At 33.5% G+C, this 19,337-nt stretch overlaps 1 pseudogene across 1 annotated transcript; it reads left to right on the forward strand.

The window, feature by feature from the left end:
- Positions 1–15,600: 15,600 nt before the first annotated feature.
- On the forward strand, positions 15,601–17,030 carry LOC306651283 (tetratricopeptide repeat protein 5-like; annotated as a pseudogene). The gene has a single exon. The product of its transcript is annotated as a tetratricopeptide repeat protein 5-like (transcript).
- Positions 17,031–19,337: the final 2,307 nt, after the last annotated feature.

The following is a 19,337-nucleotide window of genomic DNA, read 5'->3' on the forward strand; positions in this document are numbered from 1 at the left end:
CATTGTCCCACACATGAGCTTTTGGGGGATACCTCATATCCAAATCATCCAAACCACAGGTCCTGAGTTACCCAACTACTTTTATAGGACTATTTTTCTTTTCAGTTTCTGTTGGTTTTAGTTTCATATATTTTAGGGGGCTTTGTTATTATTATATTTGTGTGTATTTATAACTATTACATATTCCTGTTAGATTGACTGCTTTACCAATATGTAAAGTCCTTCTCTTTCTATGGAATATTTCTGTCTTCAATCTTTTTATTTTAATACTAATATAGGTATCTAACCTTCTGTTGCTTAGAAAGGTTCCTATTGCTTGGAATATCTTTGTTTCATCCTCTCACTTTTAATGTATTCTGATCTTTGCATGTAAAGTGAAGTCTCTTGTAAACCACATATAGTTTAATCTGTTTTTTAAGAATTTATTATGCCAGTCTTTAAATTGAGGGTTTTAATCAATATACATTTCAAGTCATAACTGATAAAATGACTTGTTTCTGCCACTTTACTGTTGGTTTTCTCTATGTCTTTACTCCCTCCCCAAATTTCTTCATTACTCCCATCATTTGTACATTAATTTCATTCTTCTTATGTACCATTTTTGGTTTCTTTCTTCATTTCCCTGAGGGTTATAATTAATATCTTCTTAACTTTATAACTAAGTTGGAATTAATACCAAATCAGGTTCAATGGTATGCAAAAACTCTGTTCCTTTATATCTCGGCCTTCTACCCCATATTATTTTGGCCATAGGGAACATTCACAATTTAGGGTATCTTCAGTAACCGGGTGGAAGACTGACAAGATGGTCATAGAGAGTTGCAGGATCTGTCACAAACCTACTGAGAGAAATTTAAGCAGTGGGGAGTGATGGACTGTGGAGAGCACAAGGGTCAGTGGCCCTATACTCTGTGATGAGGAGTGAGACTGGTCACATGTGGTTTAGAATGAATTAAGGCTGATGAACTCTCTTGGTTCCCATGCCCAGTGGGACCCTCCAGTGAACAACTCAATGATCTATTTTCTTTCCCCACATTGTAAGGAATATGCCATGTCTTGAACATTGGCCATGTCTCTGGTTGTACAGACTGTGGACCTCTGGAGTCAATGGTACCATTTTTTATAGATTTAATAATATTGTTTAAAGCATTTTTATTTTGAGTATTTCAAGGAAAAAGAGGAGTTTGTAAAACCAAGAAGGAATAATACTGGTTTTTATATTTACCTGTGTGCATACATTATGTTGCTTTTTGATTTTCACATAGTTTCTTCCTGTAAAATACTTAATTATAATTATTTATGCATATTAATTATATGTAGTAATGAATTTCACTGTGGCATTTCCATACATGAGTATATTGTGCTTCAATCTTACCTATTCTCCCAACTACCCTGTTTCACCCCTGCCCTCTCTCCCCAGTTGCTCTATCCTCTCCCTTCCTTAGTAGTTCCTCTAGTACTTTCAGGTCTTTTCTCTAGCACTGGGTGTATGTGTAGACTTCTGTAGTCCCAGTTATATGCTAGAGTTTTAAAAGTCCTTGTACACCTCCCTAATTTCCCAATTTCTTCCTTCTCATGACTATCAGTTTTTTATTGCTGGTACCAATTCTTTGCTACTGATTTCTTCATACTTTTGCCATTAATTAATTTTGGTAAGTGCCTCCTAAGAAGCTTCTCATCCCTGGGAATGCTGCAAGTCAAATAAAAAAGGAAAGTCCTCTGCAGGTCCTTTGGAATCCTTCCAGACTAGTTGAAACACAACCACAATTATTTATTGCTCCCTTCATGACTAGGAACCTGTATCAGGAATGTAGGCTGACATTTTCAAGGCCACTGCTGATCTGGGGTGTGCCTGACTGTAAGTGAAAAATTTCAAATGAACAAACCATCTCTTATTACAGTGCAACAGATTCTTCATTAAACATTTTCCTCCTTATCATAAGTTCAACTAGTTTCCACAGTCCTGAAAAGTTGAATCTGAGATTTTTTTACCCCAATTTCTGTTTCTTTTGTGGATGAAGAGGCCTGTGGGATTCTCTACTCTGCCATTCTTTGTGACAACTCCATTTTTGATATAATTATTAAGGTTTCTTTATGCCTTTTTTATATCAAGTCTCTGGTAATTTTGACTTCTATTTTATGTTACTTAAAATTTTTCTTTTCAATTTTATAGAAAATGAACACCTGTGTTTATGAAGTGAACACCTGTGCAAAGATGATTCAATTAGGAAATAAAATGTTACCAGCAAACCAAGGACAACTATGTATCCCTTGGAAAATACTGTCCTCTAATTCAATTTTAGAAGAAAGAGATACCCTAACTTTTGTGATTAGAATGCCTTTGTTTCATTATAGTTTTATGACCCATATGTGTATCACTGTACATTATTGTGTAGGCTTGCCTGTTTTTAAACATCACATAAATACAATCACAGTGTATACGTTTTATTTTATTCAGTTTTTCTTCCTTGACTCAGTATAACTTTAGTGAGTTTCATTTGTGTTTGAGAAAGTAATAGTTCAAATAGTTTACCTAAAAATTAGACTCTTTGCCTTTTTGTTATGAAGTGTGATGCCTGATACAGTCCCTCTATAAGTCCTTTGTCAGATATATATTTGTAAATATTTTCTCTAAGTCTGTGGTATGCCTTTTCATTTTTTGTAACAGCAATTTAGAAGAAACAAACCTTTTAATTTTAATGGAGTAAAATTCATCGCTTTTCTTTTTATATCATGGTTCTTGTGTTCTGTTTTTAAAGATTTTTTCCTGTTCCAAAGGCACTCAAATTTTCTCTTAAGTTCTGTTCTAGAACATTATAGTTTCCTTTTTAAATTTAGAATTATTGCATTTCCATATGAACTTAAAACCTGCTTGTAAACTTCTGCAAAATAGCCTCCTAGAATTTTCATTGGCATTACACTGAATCTGCAGATTAATATTAATAGTAATAAAATTTAATTTTTTATTCACTGAATTTCTATTAGTGTCTTAGTATTCATACCTACCATATGGAAATGCAATTATTTTAATTTGCATTTCTGTAATTGCTAGATTTATTGAACATTTTTTCCATATATTTTGACTATTCATACTATTCATATTTTTATTTTGTGAAGTGCCTGTTCAGTTCCTTTGCCCATTTATTGATTAGGTATTTATTTTTCTGTTGTTAAGTTTTTTTATTTATTTGTATATCCTGAAAATTAATGACTTATCTGAGGTACAGGTGTAAAGATTTTCTTCCATTCTGTAGGCTCTCTGTTCACATTCTTGATTGTTTCCTTCATTGTGAAGAAGCTCTCTAATTGGATCCCTTCCCACTTTTTGGTTTTTGATTTTATTTCATGTGCTTTAGAAGTCTTATTAAGGAAGTTGGTTCCTAAGCTGACATGATTGAAAGTTGGGTCCACTTTTCTTCTAGTTGGCACAGGGTCTCTGGTTCTTGAATCACTTTGAGTTGAGTTTTTGTGCAGGGTGAGGGATTAGGGTTCAATTTCATTAAATTACATAGAAGAAAAAATATGAATGGTCAAAAAATATGAAAAAAATGTTCAACATCTCTAGCAATTAGAGAAATGCAAATTAAAACCTACACTGATTCTATCTTACTCCAGTTAGAATGACAATTATCAAGAATAAAAGGAATAGGGCTGGAATAGTAGCTCAGTGGTAGAGTGCTTGCCTAGCACATGTGAGGCACTGGGTTAGTCCTCAGCACCACATAAAAGTAAATAATAAAAATAAATAAAGTTTTTTGTCCATCTACAAGTAAAAAAATAAAAAAAATAAAAGTAACAAATGTTGGTGAGGATGCGAGGAGAAAGGTTCACTCATACATTGCTGGTGGGACTGCAGATTGGTGCAGCACTCTGGAAAGCTGTATGGAGATTCCTCAGAAAAGTTGGAATGGAACTACCATTTGACATAATTATCCCACTCCTCAGTCTAACCAAAGAATTTAAAAACAGCATGCTACAGTGACCCAGCAATATCAATGTTTACAGTAGCTCAACTTACATTGGGCAAGTTATGGAAACAACCTAGGTGTCCTTCAATGGATGAATGGATTAAAAAAATGTGATATGCAACACACACACACACACACACACAATGGAATATTACTCAGCCATAAAGAAGAATGAAATAATCACATTTGCTGGTAAATGCATAGATCTGGAGAATATCATGCTAAGTGAAATAAAACAATCCCCAAAAACCAAAGGCCAAATGTTCTCTTTGTTTTTTGGACACTAACCCAAAACAAGTGAGACTGGGGAAGGGAATAATAGAAGTTCATTGCATTAGACAAAGGGAAACAAAGGGAAGGGAGGGAGGGGGAGATAAGAAAGACAGTAGAATTGATTGGACATAACTTTCCTAGGCTTGCATTTGAATACACAACCAGGTAATTCCGTATCATGTACAACCAGAAGAGTGGGATCCTAAATAGAATAAGTTATACTTTATGTATGTATAATTTGCCAAAATATATTCTACTGCCATGTATAACTAAAAAGAACAATTACAAAAAATAAATGCAAAATTTTTTGTTTACTGATCTTATATACTTTCTAAATCTTTCAAAATGCACATAGTAGTTCTAGTAGCTTATTTGTTCATTTTCAAAGTTTTTCTATGGAAATATGAAGTCTCCTATGAATATATAAAATTTTTATTACTTCCTTTCTGAGATTTATACTTGTTTCCCTGTATTTTCCTTATTCTATTGAATAGTACCTACTTTACAATATTAAATAGAAATCTGTCTTCAAATACTATGTAATCATCTAATAATCTTACAACAGTGTATTTCTCTCCTCAATACTTTGTGATATTTTTATTGTACATTTTCCTCCTACATATGTTCTTAGCCCCACACTATGTTGTTATTGTTTTTAATTTATACAATTATCTTCCCCCTCTTTTGCTTTTAACTTTATTTGGCAAAGTAGCACTGCATAAGCTGTTGAATAACTAGGACACAGCTTACACAGCAGGTTAAATTCATGTACATTATCAGCAGCAAATTAGAAACAGGAAAAAAAAGAGTCCTAAGTTACAAGTTCCCATAAATTTTTTAAAAAGAGAGGAAAAACTGTTAAGTCTAATCTGAATAGCTAAGTGTTTTAAAGGCTATCTCCTGTCTTAGTCTGAAGTTTTAGTAGTTATAAATGCCTAATTTTAAGATATTAAAGCATCTGGTTGTGTCTACAATGTTATAACATGACATATCAGACAGGTTTCAGAAAGGAACCTCATCTCTATTTTCTTAGTAACACCTAACACATATTCAAATAACAAAAATCTTAACTTGTAAAGGGTGGTATGATCTGATATCCTAAAGCAATCTGTTAAATTGGTATCACAACAGAGTTAAGTCTCCATAAAAAGAAAAAATTATTCTTCAATATCAGAAATTACAGGCGAAGCTTTCAATTTTTCAGAATTCTTTTTAATATTTTAAAATATGGACATGTTATAGTAATAATGCAAATTTATGGTATGCATACTTCATCTATCAATTTGGCTCAGTGCTTCTTTAAAGAATTAGAAACTCTACAAAACCAAATTTTCATGATAAAAATAATAGTGCAATGAAGTCCAAAAGATGTTTGGATTCTGTTGATTTTCAAAAGGCTTTGAGGCTAAGAAGAATAATTTTATATGTTAACGAAGCTAATATTGCTTTTACAATTCATCCCTGTTGGTTTATTTCATAAGCAGATTTATTAACTGTAAAAGAAAACAAAGATCTTTTTAAGAGATTAAAGATTAAGATAAAATGTATTTTATACTTACCTGCATATTTAACATCTCTAGTGCTTTTTATTCTTTCATGTAGATCCAAATTTCCATCTGTTATTTTCCTCCTGCCTGAAGAATATTCTTTAACATTTTCTGTAATGCTAGTATGCTAATGATGAATTCCCTTAACTCTTATGTGTGTGGTAAGGTTCATATTTCACTTTTTATTTTGAAAGATATTTTCTTTGGGTATAGAATTCTAGGTTGACAGTTGCTTTTTATGTCTAATGCCTAAAAAATGTGATGTGTTGCTACTATGTTTCAGCTTGCACTGTTTTCTGATGTAAAGTCTAATTTCATCTTTATCCTTGTTCTTTGGTATCCTATATGTATCTCCTGTATCTCCTACCACATACCGTGGTGACTTTCTTTCTTTTTTTTTAACTGCTTTTCTCAATTAGATTACAATTAATTTCTATAGTTTTGATCTTGGTTGTTCCCTAATGGCCTATGTGTTAAAGGCTTGGTTCCACTGGGAAGCCATGGAACCTTTAAGAGGCGAGGCCTAGTGGGATTCAGTTATGTTATTAGAGGCATGATCTTGAATGGGATATTGGGACACTGGGCCCTTTCTATGTCTCTCTTAGCTTGGCAGCTGCTAAGAGGTAAGCAGCTTCCTCTGCTGCTCACTGTGACCATGACATACTGCCTCCCACAGGCCCAAAAGAAACAGGGATAATAAATTATAGACTGAAACCTCTAAACCTGTGAGCGAAAATCTACCTTTCCTCTTTTGAGTTTGTTATCTCAGGTATTTTGTTATATTACAGAAATCTGACTAAAATATTAATGGTGTGTTTTTCTACATGTTTCTTTTGCTTGGAATTCATTTAGTTTGAGTTTGTGAGTTTATAGTCCCAAATTTTTTTGTAAATTATGCCCATTCTTATCATTATTAGTTGCACTACCACTGATTAAACCCAGGAGAGTTCTATCACTGAGTCATGTCCCCAGCACTTTTTATTTTATTTTGAGACAGTGTCTCGTTAAGTTGCCCAGATTGTCTTCAAAATGATCTTCCTACCTCAACTTCTTGAGTAGCTGGGAATACAGTAATGTGTCACCACATCTGGCTTACATGTTATTTTTCAAATAATCTCATTCACTTGCAGTCTCCAGTTATACCTATATAAGCCATTTGTTGTTGTCCAGCAGCATATTGATACTCTTCATTTTCAATGTCTTCTTTCTGTTTCATTTTGAATTGTTTTTATTGACATGCTTATTGACTCACCAATGTTTTTCTGTAATGTCTAATCTATTATTAATTCAACTCAGTGAATTTCTCATCTCAGATAAATTTTTCTCCAGAATTTTCATTTGATTTTTTATGTCTTCTATTTCTTTTCTCATCCACCTTTAGGTTTTACTTGGCCTTCTTTCATGTATGGAATCGTAATGGCTCTTTTATCACTCATGTCAACTAATTTGATAATCTGTGTCACTTATGTTTCTTTTACGATTGATTTAATTTTTTCTCCTCATTATATAGACCATATTTCCTAATTCTTTGCATGCCTGATAATTTATTAGTTGGATACCAGGTATTATGTTATATATCTTTTTGTGTTAGATTTTTTGGTATTCATTTAAATATTTTTGCACTTTTTTTCTGTAACAAAGATAAGTTACTTATTAAAATTGATCAGTTAAATCTTGTTTCAAACTTCACTAGGCAGATTCAGAACAGCTTTTATTCCAGAGCTAACTTTTCACTCTATAGTATTGAGAACAACATCCAATAGATAATTCCAAGTTACTTTACTTTTATGCTATTATAAATAGTATTGTTATTGCAGTTCTAATTGTTCATGCCTGATATATAAGAATACAAGGAGTATGCCACATTTGTTAATTATTCTAATAATTTGTAGACTTTTTAAGGTTTTATATAGTCATACTTATACTGTTTGAAAATGACAATTTTATTTCTTCCTTCCCAATTATACTCTTTTGTATCCATCTTTTTATTTGTTAGTACTTCTAGTACAATGCTGATTGAAAGTTGAGATATTTGTTATCCATAGCTTATTCCTGATCCAAGAGGGAAAACTACTAGCATTATATTATTATGATGTTTGTTGTAGATTTGTTTCTAGCTATTCTTTATGAGATTAAGAACATTCTTAGCTTGTAAGACATTTTATCATCAATGAAATGTTTTTTTCTTTAACTATTAAAATATTTGTATTTTTTACTTGATTTTAATACAATAAATTACATTAATTTAAAATTGCAAGCCATATTTGCATTTCTGAAATAAACCCAACTTGTTCATGATGTTCTAATATTTCTATGTATTTATTTATATTGATAATCTTTTCTTTAGTAATTTTACATCTATCCTTATGAATGAGAACTGCCTTATTCTTTTTTTTCTCTGCTGGGAACTGAATCCAGGACCTCACACAAACTAGACAAGCACTTTACAACTAAGCTAAATCTGCAGTCCTAATTGTCTATTGTCTACTATTTTAAAGCAAGTTTTTGGAATCAAAGTTGGACTTAAAAGATTATTTAAGAATTGTCTTGCTTTCCATTTGTGGGAAGAAATCATATATTGTTGGCCTTATTTTTCCTTCATATGTTTTGTTGAATTGACCAAAGAGTTCTGGGTCTGAGACTTTATTCATGGAAATGTGTTTAGAGAGTATTCTATTATTTTTGTCTTGGTTATTATATGATTTTACTCTCTTGGAGGTTTATGGGAGAATATCCTACCTAATTAGATCATCAAAATCACTGATTTATTTTTTAGCCAACCTTTTCTTCATTTTGAATGTATTGTTTTTATTGGTTCATATTAGTTACACATAACATTAGGATTCATTTTGACATAATATTCAATATATTTGCTCCAATTCAGTCCCCAGTATTTCCTCTTCTCCTCCCCTCTTCCCTCTCCTTTCCCTTCCCTCTACTCTATTGGTCTTTCTGCTAATTACTTATAGTTTTTTTATATTAGTGTCTTGAGGATACACAAATGATGAGATTTAGAATTTATTTTGAATTTTAAAAATTCTAAAGAATAGTTTATAATTTCTCTGATGTCAGATTGAAACATTTTCATAGTGATGTGTTCTTATTTTATTGCATTAATGTGTTGTTGACTTTCTCTGCTGTTACTAAATTAAGTTATTTTAAAGTCCTTTTAAAAAATTACCTCTTTGTCTTGGGAAAAAGATTTTATATGTTCATCTTGTCTCTACTCTTCATTACCATGGTTTTCTTCAAATATCTGGTGATTCACTCTTGCCTATTCATGTTGACCAAAGAATGTCTTGGTTTATCATTAGTATCTAATATGAGTTGCCTTAACAGTTATGAGGGTATATTGTCTAAATAAATCTCTTCACTAAATGGACTATTGGATAATCTTCCCTGTGTACAAGTTGGTGAATGTGCTGAGAGGCATCCCTTAAAAATGTTAAAGCAAGAAACAGTCAGGCAAGTTAACGTTTGGCAAAGTAAGGAAATCCTCACCCTGGGGTTGAATGTTTTAATGTATTTAACTCCTGTACTGAGCTGAATTCTTTCTATGTTCCTTCATATTTTCTCATATTCATTTTTTATTAGTTGATTATTTAATTGACAAATACAAATTGTATATTCTTATATATGTGATATGATGTTTTAAAATATGTATACATTTTATAGTGGCTAATAATACTAACATGTATATTAACTTACATTATTATCTTATTTTTGATAAGAACATTTAAAATCTATTTTCTCAGCAATTTTCTAATATGCAGTATACATTGTTATTCATTACAGTCACCATGTTGTATTATAGATCTCTTAAACTGATTCCTTTTAACTGAAGTTTTGTATCCCTTGACTGATATTTTCCCATGTTTTTGAGATCCAAAAACATCATGCTAGTCCAAACTAGTCTCAATACACATAATTCATACAAACTCCATGATTAAAAATTAATTGATATTTGAGCCAAAATTCTTTATGAAGGTACTCCTTTTTCTCCTTCTCTTCCTTCTTTTTTTCAGTGATATGAATGAAACCTAGCACCTCAGGCATGCCAGGCAAGCCTTTTATTTCTGAGATATCCAGGTACTCTTGGTCTGTGGTGAAGCAAGTATATGTCAGAGGAAAGCTTCTTATTTTGAAACAGCCAGACAGCAGGGAAAGAGAGCGAGAAAGAAAGAGAGAGAAAGAGAGAGAGAGAGAGAGAGAGAGAGAGAGAGAGAGAGAGAGAGTGACAAAGTGCTAGGAAGGGAACCAAGTCCTGATATTCTCTGCCACATTCCAGTAGTGCCCCCAGCTGAAGACCAAGCCCTCAATACATGAGGCTTTATGGGTTACTCCAGATTCAAACTATAACATACTCTTAATACACAATTTGGTAAGGAGGTTGGGAGGTGTAGATGATCATTTGACCTATTCTCCAATATTTTATCACCAACACAATTACCCCTCATCCTGCTTATTCTTCTTACTTTGAATTACCTGGAGCTTTGAGTTTCATCTTTTGGAGCACCATTGTAAAGCATGTTTCTTCTGTTAACACTTGCCCTCTCTTCTTTCTACTTCACTTTGTACAATCTGTACTCTTATTTCACCATCAATATTATAACTGCAGTTTACCTTGAAGAAATTCTTCAGTGGTTTTGGTCTAATGATGGTTACCCTTTATGTAATTTGCTTGTAATATTTTATTTTCCTCATTTTTCTATTATTTCAGTAGGATTTTGGGCATTCTAGTATTTCAATCTCATAATTGAGGTCTCCGTTATCTCTCTAATAATGGCCTACTTTGTCTTCCTTCTTCTTTGGACCTGTACATAAATTTATGTCATATACATATAGTGTAAGTGGAATAGGTCAGACACTTCCAGTTATATCATGTCAAAACAAGATGGATCCTTAAAGTCTATTCATTGTAACTTTCTCATTATACATATGCAGGATAAATCATTGGTGTCTTACGTTATAACATTATTCTTCTCATCATAAAAATACAATGACAAAATGATTAGCTTTTAAATCTTCTAATCATGTGACCCATCTATCTTTTATCACCTAATCAGGTATATTTGTTCATTTACTCAACAACCTGGATTTTCTATTGCTTAACAAACATGTTTTTCTGTATACTTTCCCATTTTTTATAAGTATCTTTTCCACCCTCATAAACTTTCAATTCTTATGCACTATTCACAGGCATCTTTCCCATGAAGCCTTCTCAATCTTTCCTAGTTATCAGTAATAGCACCCACACTTATGTTTCTGTGGTATTTTTCATATATATTACCTGATTCTTGTCTAGACCCATGAGCAGTAACATAGATTAGAGAATTTTATTATAATAGTCCTTTTAGTAGGACAATAAACCTCTTTCATCAGCAACCTTGTGGCAAGGGGTAAGAAAAAGTCAATAATAAGAGAAATACTATAGAAAAATATTATTTTCAGAGCTTTAAGCTATGTCAGGTACTATATGGGCACAAGAAGATGGTGGAACATACTCATGAAATTTTGAGAGACCAGAGAGCATTGGAGGGACTTTGACAGACTGGGAGAAATTTAGTTCTAATTTGTTTGTGTCATTTTCTTTCACATCAAAATTCTTTCTACTGTGTTCAACTATCTAGTAGTGAATTTTTAGCATTCCAAGCAGGGGTTCAGCCAAATAAAGGGTGATAAATCTCTCAGTACAGAAGTCATGCCTTTCATCTTAAATGAGTTCTTCTTATACTTGTGTTATTTCCCCTGCTAGAATCTAAGCATAGATGGAGCTGATACATCAGGGAATAAGTTCCATTTGTCTGGGTGTTCCATTCCTGGCCTCAGTTTTCTACTTTTAAGCTTATGGTCTGACAGAAATCTTGGTTCATAGAGGTGTTTTTAACTGAGTGCATATTTGAAGTTTTATTTTGTGCACAATACTTTTGGAAACATGGTCACACCAGGGGCAAGGTTGATTTCTAAACATTTTTCTTAAACACTGACTTAATAAGCACTTTCCAATTTCTGTCAAAACCCAGGTCAGGGCCTTCACTTCAGTTCCATAAAATGATGGATAAAGGCTCTGATGTCAAATGTGGCACTGCTAGTTATCAATGACCTTTTCTCAAAGTTGTGGATAGGCCAGCTATTGTGAAGTTTGTATTCTACTTAGTGAGGTTTGTTATAAAAATTAAACAAGAAGAGGTAGCTTGATATTTTAATTTCCTGCTGATGAAGAAAAAGAAACATTTTAATGTCTTTAGCCAAGTTCCCTTTCCATTCACTCCCCCTTTTCGTAGAAAGTTGATGCATACATTCACCTCTATTCAAACCTCCAATACCTCTTCCATTCTTACTTTTCGCTGAGAAAATAAAAGAAATCAGAAGGCAACTTGCTGCTCTTACCACATTATCTATCTACCTACCTCTCATTATCTGTACTCATATTATATGCCTTGCATCCTATTTTTCTAAGCTGTGTGAACTACTAATCCATACTAATTCCTCCACTTTTATATTGGATCCTACTCAACGGCAGGACTCCAGCAAATCTCACTACTTTCTCCTTATACACCAACCTTTTCATTTGTACAGAATCATTTCCATCTGTTGAAAAATATGCTGTAATACCTGCTCTATTAAAAATACTCAAAACAACTTCTTTGACCTGCTATGCCCCTTCTGCTTCTTTAAGTATGTTCCTGCTTCATTTTATAGTAAAATTTCTTTGGACAATTTTCTATATTTACTGTTTCCTTTTTTTCCTCCCATTCTCTCATGAACCTATTGCAGTTAGGTGTTTCATTTCAAGACTCCACTAAAACTTCTCTTTAAATTTGCCAAGAATCTACACTTTATCTAGCCCAATGGCTAAATATTATTTCTCATCATACCTGATATTTCAGCAGCATATCAAAGTCTTTGTTTTCCTTTCCTTCTTGAAACTTTCCATCCCTTGTCCTCTGTCACCCATTCTCTCTTAATTATCGTCTACATAACTGACCATTCACAGCTTCTTTCACTTATTAGCCTTAGCTCATCCCTAAGGTCTCTTACTCATTCTGCTCTTTCCCAGGGTGATCTCCTCAAGGACTTTTAATATGATCTATTTTGTGACAACTCTCATATCTTTAGTCTTCTTTTCAAAATATTCATTCATTGACATTTCACACTTTCATCTCATTTTAAGTATTTTTCAATTCATTAGTTAAAGCTTGTCTTTTTTCTCTGAGTTTCATTCCTTCTTCTATGTTTTCCTTTGTATTCTTGTAGACTCCTCTTTCTTATCTACTCCACATTTTTGTATTATTTTTATCCTTTTCCTCCTTCTTTTCCTTTTCTATAAAGTATAATCTTAATTTTGTTTGTTTCTCAAATTTTCAGCCCATTCCATATTATCACACCACCTTTCAACTCTTTGGTTAATGGAGTTAGAGAACACTTTCAGTAAGTTTTAACTGTAGTGGATATATGGTTTGCATTGAAACTATAGCTATTAATGATGGCTATTCTCTTTTCTCATAGTGATTCTGGGGATTGAACATGTCTCTTCAAATATATCAAGTGGGTGATTTGAGGCTAAGATAAACCATGACCTGGGGCACATCATAAAGATAAAACAACTCACAAAAAAGACCCTCACATAACAATAGTGGAGATATCCATCCCAAGAGAAGAGCAAATTTCAACAGAGAAGCACAGATAACATGAGAAAAAGGCAATGAGATGCCTCCAAAAGTTCAAATTTTCCCAAAAACCAAATTCAAAAAATAGATGGTTAAATGATCAATGATTTAAATAAGAACTAAGGAAAGAGTAAGGAAGACAATACAGTATTTGAAAGAGTATGTAAATAAACAAAGATTCTGAAAATGTACCAAATGAAATCTTGGAAATTAAATACATAATAAAGTCAAGTAAAAAAATTCAATGGAAATTATTCTCAATAGACCAGATCAGACAGAAGAAAGAATAATAGGGCTCAAAGACAAGTTGGATGAACTACAACATTTTCACAGCAATAAAGAAAAAAATTAAGAAACTATGGACATAACATACCAGAGCTCTTGGATAACACTAAAAGACTGAATCTAAGTCTTTTAGGAAGGAGTGGAGATATAGGTTAAAGGCACAGAAAATAAATGGCCCTGAAATAATGAAAAATTCCCTAATCTTGGGAATGAGATGGACACGCAGGTACTGGAAGCATTTCGAACTATAAATACAGGTAATCAGAAAAGAATGTCTCTAAAATACCAAAAAATTCAGAGTAATGAAGGGATTGAAATAACTGCAAGAGAGAAACACCAAATTACTTATGATGTCAGAAGTAACAGAATATCAGATTTCTCAGCAGAAAATAAAGACCACGAGGGCATAGAATGATTAATTTCAAACCCTGAAATAAAATAACTGCCACCCTAGATTACAATATCTAGAAAAGCTATTCTTCAGAATTAAGAGAGAAATAAAAATCTTCCAAGATAAGCATCCACTAATGAAATTCATGATTACTAGATCAACAATGCCAAATATACTTAAAGGAATTCTACACACGGTAGAAGATTAAAAAATAGACCACAAGAAAGCACAGGAATGAATAAATTTAATTAGAAAAATAGAAAAGGAAATGAAAATTAGGAATGAATCAACCATTAAAAATAAAGAAAAATGATAGGAATTAATACCTCTTCTCTATAATAATACTGAATATAAATGGTCCTAATTCTCCATTAAAAAACATAGGCCTTCAAATTGAATAAAAAAAGACCTAACTGTATGTTGTGTGCACCTCACCAACAAGGGCATTCACAGACTGAAAATGACAGCATGGAAAACAATATTCCATACAAATGGAAACCAAAAGCAAGCAGAAGCACCTATTCTAAAGCCTAAAAAAGCAGACTTCAAGCCAAAATTAGCTAGAAGAGATAAAGTCATTACATGTTAGTAAGGGACCAATCCAACAAGAAGCCACAACAATTGTAAATATTTATTTCCTGAATGTCAGTGCATCCAATTTCATAGAATAAACACTATTCAACATAAAGGGGCAGATAAGCCCCAATACAATAATAGTGGGTGACTTTAGTAAATCACTTTCACTAGTAGATGGGTTATCAGGGCATAAACTCATCATACATAGTACAGAGTTAAATTATACTTTGAATCAATGGACTTAACAAATGTCTACAGAATATTTAATCCAACAACAGCAAAATACACTTTCTTTTCAGGTGCTCATGGAACTTTCTCAAAATAGATCATATATTCTGCCACTAAGAAAGTATTAGCAAATACAAAAAAAAAATGAGAAAATTCCTTTCATTTTATCAAATCAAAATAGAATAAAACTAGAAATCAACAGTAAGAAAAAGTACAGTAACTACACAAACACATAGAGATTGAGCAAAATACTTTTGAATGATGAGTGCATCATTGAAGAAACCATTGAAGAAATTCTTAGAATGAAAAAAACAAATAAGAATCTACAGGATATAGCAAAGATTGTTATAAAAGGAAAATTTATAGCTATTCTGGATCTTTGGTTCTTGTCTGAATTAAGGATATGTTTTCTATTTATGTGAAAAATATCATTGGAATTTTTTATTGTTTGTTCTATTTAGTTATACATGACAGCAGAATGCATTTGATTCATTGAACACAAATGGAGTACAAGTTTTCATTTTTCTGGTGGTATACAATGTAGAGTCACACCATTCATGTAATCGTACATGTACATAGGGTAATTTGATAGGGATTGCACTGAATTTGTAGATCCTTGTTGGTAATATGGTCATTTTAGCAATATTACTTTTCCCAGGGTAATGATGGCTGAGGAAGAGAAAGAAGCTAAGCACATCTTGCAGAAATTACAGGAACTGGTGGATCAGCTCTATTCATTTCAAGATAGCTATTTTGAGACATAGTGTTGAGTATGCTGGACAGAAGCAACAGGATGTGCAGGAGGGGATGGAGAAGACTCTGCAGCAGATGGAGGAAGTGTTGGGTTCTGTCTAGGGCAAGGCATAGGCTCTAATGCTAACAGGGAAGGCACTGAATGTGACTCCTGACTATAGCCCTAAGGCTAAGGAGCTTCTGTCAAAGGCTGTGAAGCTGGAACCTGAGCTGGTGGAAGCCTGGAACCAGCTGGATGAGTTCTAGTGGAAGAAAAGAGATGTTGCAGCTGCCCACACTTGCTTCTCAGGAGCCCTCACCCTTTGGAAGAACAAAATCTCCCTGCAAAACCTGTCAATGGTGCTTCCCCAGTTGCAGACAGACACAGAAGATGAACACTCTAATCATGTCATGGACAGTGTTCGGCAAGGTAAATTAGCTGTGCAGATGAATGTCCTTGATGGCCACTCCTGGTATATTCTGGGAAATGCATATCTTTCTCTATACTTCAATACTGCGCAGAACCCTAAGATCTCCTAACAAGCCCTCGGTGCCTATGCTCAAGCAGAGAAGGTTGATAGGAAAGCTTCTAGCAATCCTGACCTTCAGCTGAACAGGGCAATGTTACATAAATATGAAGAGAGCAGGAGGCCCTGGAAGGCTTTTCTCGGGCTGCAGTACTGGACTCTGCCTGATCAGAGCCCCAGCAATGAGAGCAAGAACTGATGGAATTCCTTAATAGATTAACCATCCTCCTGGAAAGCAAGGGAAGATGAAGTTTGGAAAGATACAGAGCATGCTGGGAAGCTTGCATTCTGCTCACCTAGGCCCTTGTGGCGATATATGCTGTCAGTCAGCCTCTGGGCAGAAGGCATACCTGCAGCTCAAGCCTCTGAGTGCGCTGCAATCTGGTATGAACAGTGATGCTCTGGTCCTGGGAAAGGTGGTGTTTAGCCTAACCACAGAGGAGAAAGTCGCCTTTACATTTGGCCTGGTAGGTTCAGATGGACCTTGCTACGCAGTGATGTTATATAATATGGTGCAGAGGTGGGGAGTGCTCTTTGGGGACTCTGTAGCCATCCCTGAGCCTAACCTTTGCCTTCACCAAATTCAGCATAAAGGAAAGGACTATACCTTTTTCAGTATTCATGTGGAGACTCCCCTCCTGCTGGTGGTGAATGGAAAGCCTCAGGGCTCCAGCAGCCAGGCTACTGCCACAGTGGTCTCAGGACCACAATATGAATGACCTCTCCTGACTTACATGCTGAAGAGGGAGTGGAGCAGCGAGGAGATATGCTCATGGCACTCGGCCACTGGACTGGCCACATCCAATGACTCGAGGAGTTTGGGGGAGGGAGTATTTTAAATGAAGACTTTCCCTTTTCCTGTCCTGTAAGATATTTTGTGTCTCCTTTTTTCCTCCTATCGTGCTCTAGCTTGTTTCAGAGCCACATATTCCCGTGGTATATCTCTCCTGCCTTTTTGACTGCCATTTTAGGCAAAGAGCTTAGAATTGGTAGAAGTATTGGGATCTTGACAGAGTCCTCAAGCTTCCTATTTTTATCTCCATCCTGAGTCTAATATGTACATATCAGTTCAGTATTTATTGCTAAGAGGAGGGGTGCTTAACTTTTTAATGGCTTGATTTTTGAGCATTTTTTAAAGATTTAAGTTCTTCCCCTAAGTTGAGGTTGGAACAAAATTAAACTTTTTTGGAAAATATTTCCCTATCCATGATCTTTGGAGGTCTTTTCATCTTCTAGTGTCCTTTCCTTTTATCAGCATCTTAAAATTTTCCCTGAAGAAGTCTTACATCTCCTTGGTTAAATTTATTCTTAGGTATTTTATATTTTTGAGGCTATTGTGAATGGAATTGTTTTCCTGATTTCTTTCTCAGAAAGTTCTTTATTGTTATATAGTAAAGTTTGATTTTTTGTATATTGATTTTGTATTCTGCTACTTTGCTGAATTTATTTATCAGATCTAGAAGTCTTGTGGTATAGCCTGTAGGGTTTTTTAAGTATAAAATCATAGCACTTTAAAATAGGGTTAATTCAATTCTTTGTTTCCTGTTTGTACCCCTTTAATTTCTTCCTCTTGTCCAATTATTTTGGTTAAAATTTTGAGTAATATATTGAATAACAGTGGTGAGAGTGGTATTCCTCTCATTCCTTATCTTGGAGGAAGCACTTTCACCTCTCCACATTTAATATGATCTTTTCTTTAAATTTGTCACACATAGCTTTTATTATGTTGAGTTAAGTTACTTATATTCCTAGTTTCTTCTAGATGCTTATCATGAAGTGGTATAGAATTTTGTCAGTCTTTTTCTGCATCAGTCAATATGATTGTCTGATTGTTGTCCTTGGCTGTATTTATGTGGTGTGTTACATTTATTAATTTTCATATGTAGAATCATCCTTTCATCTCTGGGATGAAACCAACTTGATCATAGTGTATGATATTTTTAAATGAATATGGTTTGCAAACATTTTATTAGACATTTTTGTATCTATGTTCATCAAGGATGTTGGTTTGCAATTTTCTTTCCTTTATGTATCATGATCTAATTTTAGTAACAAGGTGATTTTGGAAGCATATCTTCCCTCCCTTTCTATTTCATGAAATAATTTGAAGAACATTGGAATTAATTTGTCTTTGAAGATATGATAAAATTCAGCTGTGAACACATCTGTATCTCTAGGATAAATCCAACTTGATATGGTGTACAATCTCATTGCTTGTTATTGGTCCATTTAGGTTTTCTATATTCTCTTGGTTCAATGTTGGTAGTTTATACGTGTCTAGAAATTTTTCCATTTCTCCTTGATTTTCCAATATATTGGAGCATTAGTCTTTGAAATTGTCTCTAGTGATACCTTAGGTTTCAGTGGTATCTCTGGAAATATACCCTATTTCATCTCTTATTTTATTAATTTTGGTTTTCTCTATTTCTTTTGGTTAGTTTGGCTAAGAGTTTATCAATCATTTTTAGTATTTCAAAGAACCACCTCTTTGTTCATTAATCCTTTGTATTCTTTTATTTTTCACTTCATTAATTTCAGCTCTAATCTTTATTATTCCTTTTCTTCTTCTGATTTGAGGATAAGTTAGTTCCTGTTTATGTAAGACCTGGTAATGCATCATTAGTTTATTTATTTGAGATCTTTCTGAATATCTAACTTCAAATTATACTACAGAGCCATAATAACAAAAGCAGCATGGTACTGGTATTATATTATCCATGTAGACCAATGGAACAGAATAGACACATAGACAAACCCATATAGCTACATTTATCAGATTCTTGACAAAGCTGACAGAATATATTGGAGAAAACATAGCCTTTTAAACAAATGGTGCTGGGAAAACTGGTTATCCACATGTAAATGAATGAGACTATATTCATATCTTTCACTCTGCACCAACTGCTTATGAATGAATAAAAGAATGAAACCAGATCCTTATTTCTACCCTTTATGAAAGTCAGCTCAAAATGGATCCAAGTCCTAGATAAAAGTCCAGAAACTTTACAAGTGATAGAACAAATCATAGGAGAAATACTTCATCATATAGACATAGGCAATGACTTCTTGAATAGGACACCTATAGCTCACAAATAATACCAATAATTGATATATGGAATGACATCAAATTAAAATATCTC

The sequence above is a fragment of the Sciurus vulgaris genome, assembly GCF_902686455.1.
Source record: "Sciurus vulgaris genome assembly, chromosome: X".
Classification (NCBI taxonomy): domain Eukaryota; kingdom Metazoa; phylum Chordata; class Mammalia; order Rodentia; family Sciuridae; genus Sciurus; species Sciurus vulgaris.